The sequence below is a fragment of the Rhipicephalus sanguineus genome, chromosome 6 (assembly GCF_013339695.2).
Source record: "Rhipicephalus sanguineus isolate Rsan-2018 chromosome 6, BIME_Rsan_1.4, whole genome shotgun sequence".
Lineage (NCBI taxonomy): Eukaryota > Metazoa > Arthropoda > Arachnida > Ixodida > Ixodidae > Rhipicephalus > Rhipicephalus sanguineus.
This window is the reverse complement of record NC_051181.1, coordinates 119809535-119827752: the sequence shown is the minus strand read 5'-3', so window position 1 is coordinate 119827752 and position 18218 is coordinate 119809535. Positions and strand designations below refer to the sequence as shown.

The 18218-nt window shown below is 44.0% G+C and overlaps 1 long non-coding RNA gene across 1 annotated transcript; it reads left to right on the top strand.

Annotated features, from left to right (window-relative positions):
* Positions 1–5764: 5764 nt before the first annotated feature.
* LOC119398024 (uncharacterized) lies at positions 5765–13286 on the top strand. The gene is made up of 3 exons (XR_005184730.2): positions 5765–5834; positions 7403–7457; positions 12896–13286. It is a non-coding gene; the product is annotated as an uncharacterized LOC119398024 (long non-coding RNA).
* The last annotated feature ends 4932 nt before the right edge of the window (positions 13287–18218 follow it).

The window sequence follows — 18218 nt, the reverse complement described above, 5'->3', positions numbered from 1 at the left end:
TTAGGCCTCGGCCGCGAGCCCTTACGCTCGGGTGGCTTCCTCAGCTCGCTGGACGGCCCAATGTTGTTGTTATATTGCGGAGCTGAGCAGAGCCTCCTCCCAGAGGATGAAGAGCATCTATCGGATCATAAATTATTTTTACCAGGCCCAGTCTCATTACTTCACGGACAGACCCTGTAGACGGCTGGATCGATAACATCAAAGTGCATTTGGTTCGTCAAGAAATGTTTCGCATTTGGTAAATAAATAAATAGGTGAAGAATAAATAAATAAGTAAATAAATCAATAAATAAAAATGAATAAATAAATAAAATTTCGGCTGATCTAACGCATTGTGAGAATCGACTTCATGCGAAGCAGCCGGTGAGGTGAGTATAGCTGCCTATGCCGTATTTTTTTTAGTCACGCATTACGACTTAGATCGACGTCTTCGTGCAAGTTGAGTAGTTGTAAGCATATGGAAGGCCTCCCAGGAACGTCCTGTTCACTGGCGCCTAAACGATAGCTCATGATCTGATGTACGTAAGATCCCTAGACATGTTAAAGCACATACTTCAGTTTTATGGAAACAAAGTGCATGCTACGGTGCAATGAGGTGCGTATCATGAGTAGCGATCGCCGGCGTTTTCCTCCAGGGTCCGCCAATGATTGACTATAGCTTGCTGCGTCAGAGGAGTAGATATGTAATGTTTGTTACATTGTTATCAAAGCGGTTAACCAGCACTGTAACCACACTTTATTTCCAAGTACTGGTGTGGCTCTGTGGTAGGATACTTGGTTGCCACGCAGAATGCCTGGGCTCGATTCCGGCTGGAACCGTTATTTCTATTCTTTGTGTAACACCACCGTGTGAACATTTCCTAAGTATATTCGTGATATTGTTGGGTTTATAACTTCATATAGACTGTAAATAATGTATGGTGGTGGTGGTAGAAATATTTATTGCCAGTGTGTGAACATGGGGGCCGAGCCCCCTACATGGCACGTGGGTGCTCCCTCACTTACAAAGCGAAGGAAAGCCCCTGAAGCGCAATCCTCTTCATCGCGTAGGAGATGATCCGGCGCTGATCGAAAGCAGAAGTATGGCGCATACCCGGATTCCATGGGCTTGGTAGGTGGTGATGTGATCAGGGGTCTGCCCAGAGGACCGGAGCCAGCCAGAGTCCTGGGGAGATGTCGAGGAGAGGAGTCCGGAGCTGTTAACAGTTGACGTTTATTGCATTATTTTACAGGTAGCGTGTTGCTACATGATGGGGTTAGCATCATGGAAGCTCTCGGAGCTTGTAAGAGCTTGAGAGAACTTGTGAGAGCTCGTCGGGAGCGCATCGGCGCTCGCATTTTATGTCCTGGTCTTCCCCAGGATTCCCTGTAGGAAAAAACAATGGAGGCCAGGACAGTCCAATGAAAATTTCCATCTTCACCTCCGCCCCCAAAAGGGGAAGGTGACAGGCCGCCTCCTTCCCAACCCACGAAAGGAGAAAGAGGCACGTCCAGTCCGTCCCATGGCGAGGGAAAAACACTGCCCACCGCGCACTACACGGCACAGCACGAAGACGATGAGTCTTACGTGGAAGTCAATTTCGTAGTCTGTTGCAATGATGGGTATGCGGCGCCAGGCCGACCACGAATTGTGGAAACAGCGGCAACAAGGCGCCACGGAGAACGTGGGAAATGCATCCACAGACGGTTCCCAGTCGCTGGGCCCTTTGTCCGGGACACCTTGACGACAAAGCAAGCCGCCTCGACGGCCAACAACTCTTCCTAATCTGTCAGTCGGTCAGGCGTGCCCAAAGGGTTTTACGAGGGGCGCAGACACCTGAGAATTTTAGACGAACGACTTTCGTGTTGTCGCCGCTCTTGGGGCATCTCTGGAACCGCTGACCCGGAAGAAATCAGGGTAGTCCTAGCCGCAACGTCTCATGCGTCAAAGCGGCGCCAAGCCAGGCAGGCCGATCATAACAGTGGGTATGTGCCACACGTGACTGAGGGAAAGGCTTTCATGACGTACGCGACAAGCATGTCATGACATTCATTTCATGATCTGTTAATCGTATTTATCATGCACTAATGTATTCCTGTGCTAAGTTTGGTTAACGCCAAGTTAAGGAAACGACAATGAGAGTGCCCAGACGAAGATAAATAGATAAATAAATACATAGATAAATAGATAGGTAGAAACGCTCAAATTGTCTTTGGTAGGCAAATAAATGCTTCGCATTTAGTCATATTCTAGCCCTATCAGGCTAAAGCTGGAGTAGTGGAGATTGGAGGAGAAATCAAACACTGAAAAAGTCGTAAGCCATGGTAGGACCACACCTCCATCCTTCGTTATCCGAAGGTTGCTGGTTCGGTCCCTACCTTCGGCAAGTTGACTTTTGATCCATTTTAATTACTTTCCATTTATGTCGTAAGTAATATACTACAGTTAAAAGGTACAAGTAGTGTCTCCTATATCTTCTTTAGCTTCATTGTCTGTTGGTTTCAATAGGTCGTGTCTAACAAAAGAAACAAGCCCTCGGTCGATCCTCCCTGCTTCGTTCATGAAAAACAAGTTGCGATATATGGCACTCTCGCTGTGCACGTTAGAAAAGAACGACTGGACTTAATTATATAACATTTATAAAATGTAAATTCAACAAAAATAAATCGAGAACGACGTCTGGGTAGGGGTGGGGGGCGCAACAATGTTCGATATTGCTGATTATTTCAATGAAGTGATGCAATGAAATGGAACGAATAGAACCGGGAAGTGAGTTCTTATCTATCAACGAAGCTAGGAAGAAATTGTATCTAAGGATTTTAATGTGAAGATAGAAAATATTCACGATAAGGAGATGACGGTGACGAGCATATGGGATTGATAGCGAAGCTTATCCATTTGTTGTGATTTAGATAGACTTCTTTCTTTCTATTGATGGTATTAACTTACAAATGTAGGTGAAATTTCAATAATTTAACTGAATTTTATTGTAAGCTGACAGATTGAGGAGCTGGCGCTGGCAAAAAGCTACGGACACACGTACCTGCGAAAGAAGAAGCAGAGTTGCTTTTCGTATATTCTGTCATTGACGTTAAGGTCCTCGTATAAATTGCAAGCCACTCAAGCATATCCTAAAAACCGATTGCACTTATGATTTGTATAATTGAGGTTCGGTATACTGAAGTGGGGATGTGAAGCGGAGGTTAAAACAATCAGAATTATTCATAGGTGTGGATGTATGGATACAACTTTATTGATTGTCCGGCGAGGTTTAACGCGACCCGGGCTTAGCTCTCCCACGGGGAAACATCAAGGCCTTGCCTCAAAGCCGCCTCACGGGCTTACTGGACTGCCCACATTTGGATGGCGAGGTCTGAGCTGCGCAGAGCGGCGGCCCACTTCGACGACAGGGTCTCCGGAGTAGCTGCCATGTATTGTCAGTGTGTGAACATTTATGGTCAATGTGTGAAGCGGGGCCGAGCCCCCATTACATGGCACGTGGGTGCTCCCTCACTGTGAGGAGGCACCGAAAGCCCCTGAAGTGCAGTCCTGTTCATGGCGCAGGAGATCCGTAAGCTGTAAGCTTTGATGACAATCGTACAGGTGCACTCCAGAAGGTTTGCTGAGGTTTAGGTCTGCTTTACTCAGGGACCTGCACTGTTTACCCCTTTTACCTGTTGCCTTGAGGGCATCGATGTGCCGGTTGCATCCTTACTGAGTCAATTCGCAGTGAACAAAGTACTAAATCGATGAGAACTTCTCAATAGCCATATTCACGCTTGAGTTGAACGGTAAAAGGGTCTGAAAATATTTCAGGAAACTCCTTACACTCTTGAACTACAACAGAACGTGCCTCTGTAATTAAAGTTCGTGGTAGACACGTGTATGTTATCGGTGGTGAAAACGCTGTCGTTTGAGCTTGTGACAATTATTAGAGGACCTTTGCTAGTCAATAACGGATATAACTTTGGCTTTGACAATACACCATTAGAGCGAAGGCAAATTTCTACTTCGCTATCGCAAGACACAAGAAGGATGCTGCCGCAAGCGTGTAAGATACATTTAACGCAGCTGCCATTGAGTTAAAATTGTTAACATGAACAAACACAAAGAGGCCTGCGATACGACCTTGAAGTAGCTAACTTGCAAAGCACTTACGCACTGAGATAAATTTATTAATATAACCCAGCGCTGCCGCTGATTAGTGACATAGTAATGCCGCAGAATGTGCGTCATTCCACGGGAGGGAGTTGCATAAGTACATCATGATGAAACGAGTCAAACGTCTTGTTGTAGTCTTAGACAATAATAAGCATTTAATACTCACTTTCTATTTTCTACACAAACACGAGGTGGCGTAAAGAAAAACGTACATTGAATACAAAATAAAAATATAGAAGTTTAGCATGCAATTTGATGGTGAAAGAATGCACCGTCAAATTCGGGCTCCAGTTCCGTAGCTCTTTTGCGCTGCAAGACGAAACATCACTCTTTATACAATCGCTTAAAGCATGTGTTCGTCATGTCATTCCTGCATTCATTAAATATTCTAAGTTCTGCCGGCGATTTATTATGCATCAGCGAACGTTACAACTCACCTCTTTTATTTCAGTGTTTATTCATACAAGCCTTTCGACATATGTTCAAGGGCTTGAGCGTTTTCTCCGGAAAACCTGCACAGCCCATTTCCATAAACTTCCAAAGGGGACTTCACGAGCTGCATGTGAATAATTCTTGTTATTCTTGTCGAAATGCGGCCTCTATCGAAATGCGAGCGCTGCGGCCGGGATTCGATCCCAAGACCCTCGAGTCAGCACTCGAGCGCCATTAAGACTACTCGAGCGCCTTAAGACTGGGGTATCCCCAGGGATTGAATGTTTTATTGGGTGCATTGGCAAGCACTTGGGAACAGAGAAAGAATGTTCCGGTGTCTACGGGTGGCACGTAATTTGTGATGTTCTCTGCGCCTGCGGATCATCACACACGCTCGATGCCACGTAGAGACTGCAACCGAGTTGTGGGCGTATTCTCGTCGAGTGTTGGCTTTAGAAGAATATGTACCGGTATACTGTATGTCAAGCGCCTGTGCTGAACGTCAGTGTCAAACAGCCCCGCCTGTCGCAAAATCACCACCATCACCAATGTTAAACAGGTGAACGAAATTCGCATTTCCTTTCTATAAAATTTCTGTAATGCATGTCGCCACACAAGCTTATCACGACCCGTTTGAAGTACAGACGGGTCAATTGTGAAAGAGAACACTTGCGTGCAGGGCATGTTTGGATTTCGCTCTCTTGCAAAAACATAGTGGCCTAGATTTGCATAAATCTACTGGTGGTTGACAGTTCAGCCGCTTTTTGACAGACTCGTGCGGTATATGACCAATGTTTCTCTGTACAGTTCCTGTTAGAAGGCGAGCAAAATGAAAGCTGCTCACTGGAGTGTTCCCTTTTAACAGTGGACCGTACTGTACATCAATTAAACCATGCCGACACGCAATAAAGTGGGTCATGTAGTGACGTAGACACGCTACGCTTATGCTCATAGAAACTATTTGCGAACACGCGAAGGCTCAGGCTGTCTTTGATGTATTTGTTGCTAGGCTCATTACAAAGAAGTGACAGAGGTTTGCGTCTCTGTACTTGCACAATACTATGATGTATTGGTACTCCATCTTCTGGGACGAGTCCGTCGAGGTTGTAGAACTACAATATAGATATAACGCAAATGTCAGACAATGCAATTACCACAGGCATGAACTATTACTCTTCGAGTCTCTGAAAAAAAAAACTGCGAAGATGCAAGCTGTGATTTTGTGCCTCCCTTTATTGGCAGCCTTGTGTAGCATGACTCTGTAAGTGAAACTTGCAAAAATTTTAACTCTCAAGAAGGAGCATGCTTAAGAAGTAATCTTTAAGAGTAAATGTCGTTCCTGTTCGTAAATTAAGCTACAGTATAGTTCGCACCTGCACTCTTGCGGCTGCTAGACTACTTTATCTTCACTGACTGACAATTGACTGACCGACAATTGATTGACTGACCGAATAAGTATGCAAATTTCTCTCACTTTTCAGCGGTGCGCGGCGTACACTATCGGGCTATAATACGAGTTCTGTTCTTTTTTCTTTTTTGCTGCTTCACGCTTGTTGTTTATGCGCATTTCCGCAATACTCGGTAATGCCTACTTTGCCCCTGAAGAATGCGGAACAAGTAGCCCGCTTAATGGGACGCAGTGACGCAAACGGTGGCGGACACAGGCGGAGGGACCGCGCAGGTGTGCTACTCACAGCTCCGCCGCATAGATCGGCAAAAAAAAAAGTTGAACTCACTCAGACTCTCTAAAAAATATATTTTGTGCTTAGGAGTCGCTCAGACCGAGACTCAACATTGTTTTTCTCAACGGACCCTCTCGCACTCAGGCTCACCAAAACTTTCTTCAACCGAACTCTCTCGAAAGCAGACTCGTCAAAATATTACTGGCCTGCACCCACGAAGACCCAATCTGAGTCTGAGTGAGTCGACTCATGAGTGCGTTAACCTAAAATTAGCTGTTTTGATTATGGCGTCAATCCTATTTAACGCCAGCATTTCACATAACCGGTGCATTGCGTGGCGCATTTTGATCTGTATCGTCAAATACGAGTTATGAGTGCTTGCTATCCAGTAAGGTCATTTTTATGAAAGACGCTACTCACACGAGACATTTTATCCTGAAATTTCCGTGAAAGAGTTTGCAGGGGCAGCTCAAGGCAATTCCTCCTCCGCAATACACGGCTCTGATCAATAAATATTGAGCTGGCTTGTGAACGGTAGCGCGTGGAAGTATATGTGAGTAAACGTTAGTATAAACGTGGCCGACACAAGGCTGATAGTAATGTTTAAGATAAGTAGATCGGACGACAGATAGACAAAAAAAGAAAAAGTCGAGCTCACTCAGACTCACTCAAGAAATATATCTAGCTCTTAGAGCTCACTCGGAATCAGACTCACCAAAATTTTCCGCAGCCCGATATATTAAAAAAATTGACAAGGACGAAGCGGCAGGACACAGGCAACGCTTCTCTGTGTCTTCTCACTTGGTCATTACATTTTTTTTACACTTTCATTGTCCTGCGCCGTGTTACTAACCGAAAACTTCAGTGTAATAAGTTACGCATATCGCACGGACGCAGCACACGCTCCGAGACTTGAACGTGGGCAAAGTACCACACCAAGAAAATTTTTTTGAAACGCCGCTATCTATCCTTCTGCCAATACACACTTTAGTTCATTTCTTAGTGTTTGATTTATAATCTGCCATTACATATTTACCGATATGCGAGTTAATAAGCCACATTTTTCTCGTTACATCTTTGCTAGTTCCATGAAGTTTTCATCTCTTTGTATGGCAACTATTTATTTTGTTCGTCCTGCTCGTTGCAGATGTGGACTTCCGCCTCCTATCAGCTACGGCGTCAACTACGCCTGCTTGCCTCTCGTAAGCACGAATGACATTTATTTTTTGCAGTATTTATTAGGCACTAAACGCCGCCGCCCCAGCCTCATAAGGAGAAGCATAAGGAGTGAACTAGCCTAACCCCGACAACACACTTCAGAATGGCGATTACAGTGCCTCTGAAAATTATTGGACGGCAATGTCTGCGTGGCTACTTCAGAAAGTTTTTCGACTAATTGCAGACACTAATGTAGACCACTGTTACTTATGAAAACGTCCTACTTATTTCACAGGATGGTTGAAGAATATTCGCTGCATCCAGTGAACCTTGACTGCAAGCGCTTTCGCACACGTGTGCGTTTGAGGTGACTGACTTGTTACGTTATCATAAGTCACAACATTAACAGCTTACAGGGCAGATGTTTCTTTACTGTAGCCCACGAAATAAGCGAATTAGTACTTAACCTTCTCTCCTGTCGCTATTTATCGTCCCGTATTCATAAAGACGCCACAACTGATGGCGAGGCGACTGGCGACAAGTCTATGACAAGTGAAATTATCCACCGATATTATGCCAGGGCGACTATACTGCTTTGTAAAAACATTAATTTCAATGGCACAGCACAGTTTTGTTAAAGGCAGATAAATTTGGTAGAAGCAATCTCCTGTTGCTAAAAAATTATTTAACACTGATGATTCTGACGACGACAACCTCTTATTAGGTAGATGCGTTCAATACTCAAAAGAGTGACTATGTGCATCAGAAAGTTTAATTGTATAAGCTGAACAGTGGAAAGGTGAAGGAACTTAGGTTCATACCTGCCCTGCCCAAGTCATTTTGCCAATATATTCTCTGTAAGTTACTCTATGGATATTAAGGCCTGAATTTCTCGAAAAGTGCCATGCTAGACCCACCCTTATTTTATTTTGCGTATTTATCAGCAGTTTACAAACCACACATAAGTGTATCCAGAACGGAGCATGTCTTTTTTTGTCCTATGGTTGTTTCAGTAAGCTTAGCGATGAATGGCTTCATCGCATAATCTATATGTCCTATACAACTATAGCAGTCGCTGTCTGCGGGGGACTGCAAACCGCTCAGGCACCGCATGAAGCAACGAATAAAATTGTATAACGAGTGCTAAAAACAACAACAACAAAAAAACAAGGGTGCTCTTAGGTTGCTTTTGCTGGGAAGGGGTGAAAAGTTGCCTGGCGGCTCTTTACCCGGGTGATTCCACGTAAGATCGAACAAACGATGGCTGGTCGACCTCTCAAATTTATTTAAAATTTTATATATTATTGTCTGATGAGTGGAAAGAAGAGATCCGCAATTTGTTTTGCCGCCAAAAATTTTTTCGAACCACAGGAAATCAATAATGACGAAGAGGTGGAGTGGAGCGCTCATCCGCTCTGCTGTTTTGGCCAACTTTCGTTATGAATTGCACGAAATATATTAAAGTTAGGTAGCTGAAATTTATTTACCCAAATATATGCATGTTTTTGCTTCTGCTCAGGTATTTTTAGTTTTTATGTGTAGTGTAGATCTTTTTATAAAAAACCTCAAAAATGTACCCAATCGGCAAAATTTCTTTACTTTGAAGGTCTTATCTCAAAAAAGCCTTGTAGCAGAGCGACAAAATTATGCATTACGTTCTTCGCATGCTTATCTACCAAACTGCCAAATCTTGTATTTATATAACTTTCAGTAAAGAGATATGATCGGGCTAACTTCAAGAAAACACCGAACAATAAAACTTCTGACGACAATTAAAAAAAAACCCCATTTTTTAAATTTCTTAAACTTGTCCACTTATTCTCCTCCACATCAGCTTTCACAATCATTAAAAACATGTTGCATAATGTCGTTGCACTAATAGTTACGGACGGCCCCTCCAATGAGACCCTTTGGCAAGGATGGGCCATTCCGACTTCTTGCCCAGCAAGTGTATAAAATGCAGGCAGGATTGAATTTTTAATATTATACGTTGTTGGGCTACTTGGTTCATAATCTTCAAAATTGGCTAGCGCGAAAATCGACGAGGACTAAGAAGGAACACTGATGAACACTAGCGCCTGTCCTGTACATCAGTGTTCCTTCTTAGTCCTTGTCGATTTCCGCGCTAGCCAATTTTGAAAAAGGATTGAATTTCTTTTTATTAAAAGGCCAGCAGGTACCTAAAAAGGTGTCGCCGGCACTGAAGACGTTAATTTTGAAAATATTTGGTCACTGCAGCGGCCACGAGCGCGGGGCTATCGACCAGGCGCGCGCGCACCCGAGATGCACGTTGTAAGAGACGGCGCAGTGAGAGCTCGTTTTCGCGTCCTCAGACCGATTGAGTTCGAAACAGCAACACCTCTCGGGTGACTTGAACGCACGTGCACCGGTAGTCGCAGTGATCTGGTTATTGCATCGATTTCATTTTCAGGGGGCATAAGAATGTCATCGTTAAACTGTGCGTTCCGTGAAGATCTTTCATTGCAGGTGGTAGCAAAAGCACGCGTAGCACAAGTAGTCCGTCTCACTGACAGTCCACTGATCTTTCGGGCGTTAAACGTTCCTTCAAAGCATTTATGTCTAGGTCGGTAACTCTGCGAAATTTTGGCTTCTTTGCAATAATTAAAGGAGTACTGACACGATTTTGAGACATCGCAAAAGGGACATTTTTTGCTTTGTTGGTATGCAGTGTCCACGCTGTCCACACCTGGAGTCGGAGAACACGTATAAAATATTTTTAATTTGACTTTGAAGTTTTCGTCGCTGAGCATATGCAAGCCAGCCACACTGCAAGAACATTATCCCGAACAAGTCAAGACAGTTCCTCCGAGTTCGCGAGTTCTGCGTCCTGCATGCAGCCTAAATCGTAGAATCACTGTCAGGGTCACTGGACGACAATTCACCTCATCGTTGTCCTATTGCAACCACTAGCAGATGACGGATTTCCCGCTAGTACGTCGCGAATTTTCTGTATCTCCGTGACGTCACACTGCTATGAAACGACACTGAGAAGCCACCCCCTCGATATCGAAACCGAAAGTGTCTTTTTAAGGTTGGTCGCTAATTAAAAATATATAGGTGCATCCCCAGGCACGACAATAGGTCGTTTTAAGGTTTCTCGACACCAGTATTTTTATTTAAGAGCAACAATCCGAATTTTTTTAAAATTCGTGTCAGTACTCCTTATAAGCTTCTTGTGGCTCGAAAGGTAGTCTCCACAATAGACTCATTCAGAGCTATACTTTCTCGTCATGAGACCCAGGAGGAGTAGAGTAAGAGCAAAGCACAAGAACTATCCGCGCCGAATGAAGTGTGAACAGCGCACCGAACGCGCGGCCAGTGCACGCCGGGTCTGCTGCCGACATCTAATATAGACAATCGCATCCGGTTACCGATAGTTTTTGCTTTCTCATTTCCTTTGACAATTCATATTTGCTTTGCCACTGGAAGCGCCCTGTCATGCTTTCCACTGATCGCAACTGGCGCAGCGCAGTTCTGTGGCAGCAGCGTGCGTGAAGCGAGCGCTCATAGCTCCCTTATAGAGGTTTTCATCTTGCTTCCATCTCCGCCGTGTTATCAGCGCCTAGCTGAGATGCGACAGAGGGCGGATAGAATAGCGAAGTTCCAGTGCACGTGCGTTCAAGTCACCCGGAGGTGTTGCTGTATCGAACTCAATCGGTCTGAGGGCGCGAGAACGAGCTCTCACTGCGCCGTCTCTTACAACGAGCATCTCGGGTGCGCGCGCGCCTACACGGTAAGCTCCGCGCTCGTGGCCGGCCTGCAGTGACCAAATAATTTCAAAATTTACGTCTTCAGTGCCGGCGACACCTTTTTAGGTACCTGCTGACCTTTTAATAAAAAGAAATTCAATCCTGCCTGCATTTTATACACTTCCTGGGCAAGAAGTCGGAATTGCCCATTCTTGCCAAAGGGTCTCATTGGAGGGGCCGTAACTATTAGTGCAACGACATTATGCACATGTTTTTAATGATTTGTGAAAGCTGATGTGGAGGAGAATAAGTGGACAAAGTTTAGGAAATTTAAAAAATGGGGTTTTTTTTTAATTGTCGTCAGAAGTTTTCATTGTTCGGTGTTTTCTTGAAGTTAGCCCGATCATATCTCTTTACTGAAAAGTTATATAAATACAAGATTTGGCAGTTTGGTAGATAAGCATGCGAAGAACGTAATGCAGAATTTTTGTCGCTCTGCTACAAGGCCTTTTTGAGATAAAGACCTTCAAAGTAAAGAAAATTTTGCCGATTGGGCCATTTTTGAGGTTTTTTATAAAAACATCTACACTACATATAAAAACTAAAAATACCTGAGCAGAAGCAAAAACATACATATATTTAGGTAAATAAATTTCAGCTACCTAACTTTAATATATTTTGTGCAATTCATAACGAAAGTTGGCCAAAACAGCAGAGCGGATGAGCGCTCCACTCCACCTCTTCGTCATTATTGATTTCCTGTGGTTCGAAAAAAATTTTGGCGGCAAAACAAATTGCGGATCTCTTCTTTCCACTCATCAGGCAATAATATATAAAATTTTCAAATAAATTTGAGAGGTCGACCAGCCATCGTTTGTTCGATCTTACGTGGAATCACCCACCCATGAGTTGGCCGACGAGATAGCTGCGCAGGACGCATCTCTTCCGATATTCCTGAAACGTTCGATGGTGTATACAGCTGAAGTTGCTCAACGAGCGCCGCACGAAAATAACGCGCACATGCGCAAGCAGTAGCAAAATCACGTACCAACTATGGTAGCTAAGCGGTTACGGGGTTCAATTCCCGGCCACGGCAGTCATATTTTCGTGGCGGCGAAACGGGGAAACACTCGCTCACTTATGTTTAGGTACGGGCTAAAGGGCTCCTGCGGTCAGAATGAATCTAGAGTACCTCACTGCAGCGTTGAGCGCTGGCGCAGAGGTAAAGCATGAGCCTCGCCTGAAAGAGGTCCATGGTTCGAATCCCGGTGCCGCGTAAATGCCCACCGGAGTAAACAAAAATCCGCGTATTGATGAAATTTCATAAAGAGGCCTGTGGCGCGGCCTGGCGCCTGTGGTCAGTAATGCACTCCTTTACACGACTAGGATTGGCCCTTTGGTGCAGTACTTCCCCACCACCTCCCATAAGAATACACCTCACTACGGCGAGCTTTATAATTGTGCAGTAATTTTGGCTCGCAAAGACTCATTATTTAATTACCAAAGATTGCGCAAGACGCATACAGAATGATGGTTTTAAGTTACAGCGATGAGAACGCCGTCTCTTCGCGGTAGTAATGAAGCATGCCATCCTATATACACACACTGAAAAAACGGTGGCGAAAGGGAAAAAATGGACATGCATACACACTTTACTTGGAGACATCCCTCTGACATTTCACGCTTTATTTGCAGGTCAAGTGATGCAGAGAACTACGCATATTTTCGTCGCATATATGACAATATTGGCATTTTTCTTTATGTTCGTTTAGTGCGCCATGGGACAGCAGCACGGCGACTGGTGTGGTCCGAACTGTACTTGTCGAGCCCACATGAGGTTTCGATGGCCGTTAACGTGCGTGGATATCCACTCCCAGACACCGTATCAAATGCGTCCATGGAGACGGCCGAGCCCACCACGTTAACAAGGTTATATTGAACTTCACGAACGCGCCAGGCTTCCTACAGACGGCGTATCATCGTATAGGCCATGAACTTCTTTAAGTGGGTCATTAGATCAAGTGCCGTGAAGATATGAAAATTTAGATTTCAATAAAAATAACGAGGCACGTCTTATGCACCTGTGACGATACGGAACCGTGACATGGGAGCAAGCTCTCAAACAATATTGCTGCGCCCAATAAATTTCAAATTTTTATTGCCTCACAATATTTAATCAAGGCTGTCTCATGTTTTCTGTATTCTTTACTTTCTTTCCTCTCCGCTGGAGAGCTTTTTTCTTTGCTTCGTATATTATGGGTTTACGTAATCGATGCTCGGAAAAACCAAGATTCAGCAAGTGTTGCCCGTGCCTGAATCTCAGAGTTTGTCCCCGTTCACTCTTCGCTAGCTCACCTGTCTATTTTTCGGGTGTTCGTGTACTGCTGTCCCAAGTGTAAATTGCGCTTCCCCGTTCAAGGGGCAGCATATGCGCGGGTGATGAATGCCGTGCACAGATATTGTCATAATGTAACTTAAGACTTATCGACGATTAAATCTCAACGAGTTAGTCTTTAGTTGCATAAAAACATTCCGACACACTGTTTAGAGAAGAAATCTTTTGCCAAAACAAAGTTATTAGAAAGAAAGAAAGAAAGAAAGAAAGAAGGAAAGAAGGAAAGAAAGAAAAGGAAAGAAAGAAAGATGGAAAGAAGAAGAAAAAGAAAGAAAGAAAGAAAGAAAGAAAGAAAGAAAGAAGGAAAGAAAGAAAGGAAGAAGGAAAGAAAGGAAGAAGGAAAGAAAGAAAGAAGGAAAGGAAGAAAAAAGAAAGAGGAAAGAAAGGAAAAAGAGAGAAGAAAGAAAAAAGAAAAAGAAGGAAAGAAAGAAAGAGGAAAGAAAGAAAGAAAGAAAGAAGGAAAGGAAGGAAGAAGGGAAAGAAAGAAAGAAAGAAAGAAGAAGAAGAAAGAAAGGAAAGAAAGAAGAAGAAAGAATAAAGAAAGAAAGAAAAAGGAAAGAAAAGAAGGAGAAAGAAAGAAAGAAGAAAGAAGGAATAAAGAAAGAAGGAAAGAAAGAAAGATAGAAGGAAAGAAGAAGGAAAGAAAGAAAGAAGGAAGGAAAAAGAAGGAAAAAAGAAAGAATGAAGAAAGAAAAGAAAGAAAGAAATAAAGAAAGAAGGAAAGAAAGAAGAAAGGAAGAAAGAAAGGAAAGAAAGAGAGAAAGAAAGAAGGAAAGAAGGAAAGAAAGAAAAGGAAAGAAAGAAAGAAGGAAAGAGGGAAAGAAAGAAAGAAAGAAGGAAAGAAAGAAAGAAAGAAAGAAAGAAGGAAAGAAAGAAAGAAAGAAAGAAGGAAGGAAAGAAAGAAAGAAGGAAAGAAAGAAAGAAGGAAAGAATGAAAGAAAGAAGGAAAGAAAGAAGGAAAGAGAGAAAGAAAGAAGGAAAGAAAGAAAGAAAGAAAGAAAGAAAGAAAGAAAGAAAGAAAGAAAGAAGAAAGAAAGAAAGAAAGAAAGAAAAGTAGTAGTTAAAGGGACCCTGAAACGGTTTTTTGAAGTTTTGTCAGCGTTTAGGCAGGAGCATCCCCAAATCATTCGCACCAGAAATTAAGCGACGCACTGTCTACCAAGGCCGCTACGGAATTTATATCTATACCCTTCTCCTCACCACTGCCTTGCACCCTCAACTCACATACACCCTGAACATCGTCGGCGATCGCGCGCTCTCATGAGCGCACTCGACGGTTTGAGCTTCGCCCAGTCTGGCCTAAATATTGTGCGCCGACGGGTTGCGCGCAATCTCGGAGGCCCAACAAAGACGAAGCTCGCGGAGTGGTTGATATCTGCTCCGACAGGTGCCGCCACACTACCAGCCAGGGCTGGGCAAAGATACATTAAAATTGTATCGCGATACGATACAAGATACTCGGGCAAGAAGTATTTGAGATACAGATACAAGATACTACAGCACTAATTGTATCCGATACCATACATACCAATTGTATCTTAAGATACTTCGATACATTCGGAAACTTGTTGTCATATATCTATACAATGTAGCACTAAACGCCTATTCACTAAAATGTTCGCTTGAAAATTTATTAACTGTGGTTAATTTCGTTTCATTCGAATGAAATGTTTGTTAGTTTCTTAAACGCTTTGTACTTCTTGCTCAAGGTATATTAGTTTCATTTCGAAATAACTTACTGGCGTCGCTTTAGCTGCTTAACATGACATCTCTTTGTACACTTCGCTGACAGCGGTTTCTGTTTGCCGCTTTCGTAATTGATGGGAGTCGCTGCTGTACTTGCCGACCTGCTAACGAGTTGTCATCTAATCACAGGAACTTCACTAAGAAGTCTCCGCACGATGGTGCTGTTGGGTTCTTCCTTGCCCGTAAACGTGTTGCTGTTTTCGCAATGACATATCACCGGACAGGTGTTCGTCGCCAAAAACATGTACAGCCCGGAAACGCTTCAGACGTATTGTACAGTTACCCAAAGCGCCGCAGGACACCGCCGCTAATCACACAATTCCCACTTGTAGCTCCGATTACCCGGTGATTATTGAGTAAAAAAAATTTAGGGAAGCCTAAGCGTGAACAACAAATATTTCTAAGTAAAATAAAAACAGCGGTATTTTTTTATCAAACACAGCGAATAAGCATAGAAACACGATACAGGCGGCACTAACAAGAACTAATGATAATTGTTGCGTTTTACGTCTCAAACCACGATATGATTACGAGAGACGCTGTAATGGAGGGCACCGGAAATTTCGCCCACCTAGAGGTCTAAAACCTAAATATAAGCACACGGGCCTCTGGCATGGCCGCCGCGACCTTCGAGTCAGCAGTCAAGCACCATAACCACTAAACCATTGCAGCGGCAACCCCTAATAGCTATAACAATTATATTGAGATATGGAAAATAACGTAAATCGGCTCGTTGGGACGCTCATCAGAAAAACGGAGCAATGAAATAACAATGTTTCTCGGGTACCTTTGCCGACATAGTCAAGATGGCTGCTAATAATTTACGTTATTATAATGCAAACTTAATTTCGCTATTTTACTTAGTAGTAAGCAGAACTTTTGTTACTCTATACTCCAGGCGCGCTTGGAATATTACATGTTTGTTCTCAACATCGCCTTTACATAACAGTAAATTCAAGTGGAATATAAGTATGTAAACAATAGCAGAGATGACACAGACAGTTAAAAGTAAGAATAAAGCAAAGAGCTTACATTAGCAGCACGTTAGAGACATATTGCAGTAATCAGACCAAAAAAATAACAACGTAGACACATAGGTAATGTATTGGATGGAAAAGGACAGCTAAGAAAGAACGTTTCCTATCAATGAAATTGTGATTTTAAAACTCTTTGAATAAAAGAAAAGGAGACGTCCGCCAAGATAGTCCGTTAGGTGAATGCTTGCTCTGTTAGGTTTTAAATCGGTACCGGTGATGCTATAGCTGTTAGAATCTTCTTTGCATATTAGTCAATGTCATTGCATGTAAGTCAAACTTACATACACGAGATCCTTCAAATCGTCGATTTGTGTGAGCCACGAGGCGCAAAGCAACCACTCATTCTTGCATTCTTCAGCCTTCGTAACGAAGCACAACGCAAGAGAAACTTCGATAATGGCGCTACAGCGGCATCAGAATGTGTGCGGAAGGCGCCGCACGCATTGGAATACGCGGCACAGGACAGTGTCTAAGTGCCAAGTGTCATGGCACTCACTCGACTAAAGAACAAAAACAAATCATCATCATCAGCCTGTCTACGCCCACTGCAGGGCAAAGGCCTCTCCCATGTTCCGCCAATCAACACGGTCCTGTGCTTTCTGCTGCCACGTTATACCTGCAAACTTCTTAATCTCATCTACCCACCTAATTTTCTGTCTCCCCCTCACGCGTTTGCCATCTCTTGGAATCCAGTCAGTTACCCTTAATGACCACCGGTTATCCTGCCGACGTGCTACGTGTCCGGCCCATATCCATTTCTTCTTCTTGATTTCAACTATGATGTCCTTAACCCCCGTTTGTTCCCTGACCCACTCTGCTCTCTTCCTGTCTCTTAAGGTTACACCTATCATTTTCCTTTCCATCGCTCGCTGCGTCGTCCTCAATTTAAGTTGAACCCTCTTTTGTAAGTCTCCAGGTTTCTGCTCCGTAGGTAAGTACCGGTAAGATGCAGCTGTTATATACCTTCCTCTTGAGGGATAGTGCTAGATTACCATTCATGATTTGATAATGCTTGCCGAATGAGCCCCAACCCATCCTTATTCTTCTAGTTATTTCACTCTCATGGTTCGGCTCCGCGGTTACTACCTGTCCTAAGTAGACGTACTCCTTTACAACTTCCAGTGTCTCGCCACCTATCGCAAAAGCGCTGTTCTCTGCCAAGATTGTTCCACATTACTTTAGTTTTATGCATATTGTCGCGGGTTATAAAACACAGGGGCTTTATTCAGAAAGGCGTACGGCGTGTCGTACTCCAAGATAGCGCTGAAGGCGTGCAGCCGCCAAGAACGTCTTCTTTTTCAGTCCTTTTCGCTGCGCCTCTCGAGCGCACCGGTTGTCTTCCTTGTCGTCGCCAGCGTATAGTCAGACACAAATATGGACGCGGCATTACCCTCCCTCCAGAGCGAGCATCGTCTCGATGCTCACGAAGTAGCAGTCGATGCGCAGTTAGCGAGTGGGCGGTCACATCACTCAGAAAAGTACGGCTTCATGCGTACCACGTGCACTGTCTCAGGCAGATGCTGGCGGCGCTTTGAACAAGAAGAGCCGTCAGCGACGACTTCGTACGTGACGTCGCTAAGGCGGCGCAGAACCTTGTAGGGTCCGAAGTAACGGCGCAGAAGTTTCTCCGAGAGGCCTCGCCGTCGTACAGGGAACCAAACCCAGACTCTTTCCCCGGGCTTAAAGGTGACGAATCGATGGCGGAGATTGTACCGTTGAGCGTCAAGTGCTTGCTGGCTAGTTATTCTGACGCGGGCAAGCTGTCTTGCTTCCTCGGCGCGCTCAGTGAAATCTGCGGCGTCCGTCTCTGAATCACAGTCATGAGGCAGCATAGCATCAAGCATCGTAGTTACGTCTCTGCCGTGAATTAGTGCAAACGGTGTCATTTTCGTTGTTTCCTGGCGTGCCGTATTATAC